The 3,295-nt window shown below is 46.9% G+C and overlaps 1 pseudogene; it reads right to left on the reverse strand.

The window, feature by feature from the left end:
- Window positions 1–1,512: 1,512 nt before the first annotated feature.
- Window positions 1,513–1,926, reverse strand: LOC107525461 (large ribosomal subunit protein uL15 pseudogene; annotated as a pseudogene).
- Window positions 1,927–3,295: the final 1,369 nt, after the last annotated feature.

Consider the following 3,295-nt stretch of genomic DNA (forward strand, 5'->3'; position numbering starts at 1 on the left):
CTGGGGCTCCTCATTAATGGTCCAGAAAGCAAACAAGGTCAACAACATCATTAATAGGAGAGCATCTCCACTTTGTCTTTAGATGATCAAAGCCCTGAGGGAGGGGCTGCTGGAGAAGCTCTGCACATCTCATTAGAATGAAAACTATTCAAGGTTCTTTTCCTTCTGCATAACCTCAGAAATATACCAAAGGCCTCTCAGTACACTCCCAGCTCACACCATCTACCCGATGCAAAAGCCTCTTTGAGTCTTTGCATCTGAGCAATGCAATGGAAGATCTCCAAGTCAAAACAGAGAAAAAGAATGGAAAAACCTCACACAGATACCTATAGCCCTCCTGCTGATAGTGCCCTCATCCTAAATGGAATTATTGGAGAGCAGTTTGAACAGTCTTTGGATTCCAAGGCTAGGCGAGGCGAGAGACCGGTGATTCAAACATTAGGGGAGCTCCTGTCAGGTTTGTTGTTTCAGATTTATGTTCCTGGGCCACAGAGTATCTCCCAGGGTATACGTGGGCTTCATGCAAAAATAATAAAGTCAACAGCTAGCCTCCCTCCTTCGGAGGGAGTTATTTCTTGAGTGTTTGTATGAGCCATCCTAGGAGGAGAGCAATGATAGATGGAGACTTCTATTTCAAAGGTTTGTTTAGTTTTCCAGGAAGAAGCAATATTTTGGTGACTCACACTAACAGCAGTTGTAGGAGGAATCTGCTAAGGTTAAGAACATGAAACATAAGGAACACAAGGAGGTTAAATGGCTGACAGTAGAATATACTGAGCCCTACGCCGAGCACAAGGGCAGTGATTCTGAACCTTGGCTGTGCGTTAGGATTATCCTCGGCATTCAAAAGCGATCTAATAAAAAAGTGCAGTTCAATGCCAAACCCCAGACTAATTAAACCAGAACTTCTGGGGATTCTCCTCAGCATCCATAGGTTTTAAAGCTTCTCAGGTGATTTCAGTGTGAAGAACCGCTGACCTAAATAGACGGACTCGAATGGGACATAATTTGCTCCCTTTAGAAAGTAGCCAGAGGAAACCAGGTAAATAAGCATATGGGATACAGGATATTAGATGTGCTAATGGGACTGTGTACAAAGTATAGGGGTTTTGGAGAGAAAGAATGACTAATTTCCCTTGGGAGAATCAGGGAATACTTCACGGAAGAGTAGATGTCAGACAAATATTGAAAAAGAGAATTTTACCAACTTGGCAGGTGGGGAAGAAGGCTGAAGGAAGGAAGGACGCCTGCTCTGCACGCAAGTAGAATAAAGCCAAGATGCCGGAGGTTTCTGACCCGTAACTATCAGATATGGAACAATTTGTACAGAATGGTCACACCCAACCCGAAAGCTGTTCTTGACTGATGTGGCATCAGCGGCTAGAAAAATCTTCTTTTCTCCTCGCTGGAGCTCATAGTTGCAGCTGAGAGGGCAGTGCATTTGCAAAGATGCCCTTCCCAGATTAAGAGGCGACAGAGAGGACATTGAATGCCATCCAACCTGTTGTGCCATTAGTATCTTTTGAAGCATTTGTTGGCATTTAATGAGCTCCATGTGGCTTCAAACCAGGACACCAGGCTCCTCCACTTGCTCTCATTGGCTCTTCTGCTGAAAAATTTGATCTTCAGGACAGGTGATTTTAGGAGCTCTCCCTTCCCCAAAACATTTTCCCAACCGGATTGCACCACATCAGTGATGGGGGCATCTCTAGTTCTGTTTTGGGGAGCATTTACCTGTATCTGCTCACTGACCAAGATCCATAATTTATTGACGCTGACAGTTGGGCAGAAGTTCTGGTTCCCCTTGTAGTGGTAACGCCTCATACTAACCTCGCCAAAGTCACCTGGGTGCTTTCTGTCCAAGTTGATCCTTCTGGTTTCCCGGTGCCCCTGGTACTTGCTCATGTGGCCATCCTCGTGGCTCATGTGGCCAGGATGTTTCTGGGTCTCCCTTATCTCCTTTTTTGTGGTAAATCATGGTCTTCCAATACAGCCTTAGATATGAAGGAAGAAAGATGCCACCTTGGGAAGGGGAAGGGTGCAGAATAAGGACCGTCATTGTGAGAGAGAAAGAAGTAGCTGAGGGCTGTTCCTGCTGTTTCGGATGTGGTGGGAGCAAACAAGTTAGCAGCTCAATGACACAGGTGGCAAAACAGGAGTATCTTTCTCAGCCTCTCGGGGCTAAAGTGCAAGGAGAGGAAAGCTTCTGGGTAGATTTAGGACAAAGCTGAAAGCGGAGGTGGGTTTTTCTTTTCCTGCTTCCTAATTGCTATCCAAGAGGAGAGGGATTTATTCATATGATGTCCCCAACATCAACACGGGGTGTCTGCCTCAGAGCCAAGTCAGAGGCACGCTGTGGTTAGGGGAAGAACTAGTCTGAGATAACATCTTAAGCACCCTCGGCTCTTATGGGGACTGGAAAAAGCTAGATTTTTAAAAAAATTATTGAGGGGCCTGGATGTTAGCTGAGAAAGGCTAGGGAGCTTGCCTTAGGGGTTGCTCTTCCACAGGCAAAGTGACCTATGGCAGGGTGCTGCAGGGCGGGCCACCTGGCCTGAGACTGAAGGGGAGTGATCACCCTCAGAGGGAAGTGCAGCTTGAGGGGGAGGGGGAGAGACACAGGGCAGGCCCTGTCTGGAGCGGGAGAGCACAGAGGTCAAGTTCACCAGTCATTGGCCTCCGGGTCATCTGCTGCCAAGCAGGGGGCCCAGGAACCAGGCAGCAAGGGTCATCGCCCTTTCTGGAGTCTGGAGAAGCCTGGATTCTGTGGAAGGTTCTAGATGGTGGATCTGAGGCGAGAGGGAGAGAATTGGAAACACTGGGAAGAAAAAAGCCGAGTGATCTTAAGGCACTGTGAGATTACATCAGGCTGAGCTAACTTGATGAAACTAAATTTGGGTTTTTCCCACTGCCTCTTACGATGAGAATTTGTGAGGATTAACGGGTTAATTCAAGAAATAGAAATGGTGCATTTTTCTTTAAAATCTGAGTATGATGTATGCATTTCCAGGACTGCCTCAACAAACCACCACAAATTGGGTGGCTTAAAATATAGGAGTTTATACTCTCAAGGGCAAGGAGGCCAGAAATCTGACATCAAGGAGTCAGAGGCTTGGTTCCTCTGGAGCCTCCAGGGGAGCCCTGGTGGCTGCCAGCGACCCTAGGTGTTCCTTGATGTCTAGACTTTCTCCAACAATACGGCTTCAATCCTGTGAGCATGTTCCCCAAACTTGTTCTTCTCTGCTTCTAAGTAAAGGGTGATTCCTGAACCTTCATTCTGCCTCTGCTAGTATTT

The sequence above is a fragment of the Miniopterus natalensis genome, chromosome 3 (assembly GCF_054644295.1).
Source record: "Miniopterus natalensis isolate mMinNat1 chromosome 3, mMinNat1.hap1, whole genome shotgun sequence".
Taxonomy (NCBI): domain Eukaryota; kingdom Metazoa; phylum Chordata; class Mammalia; order Chiroptera; family Miniopteridae; genus Miniopterus; species Miniopterus natalensis.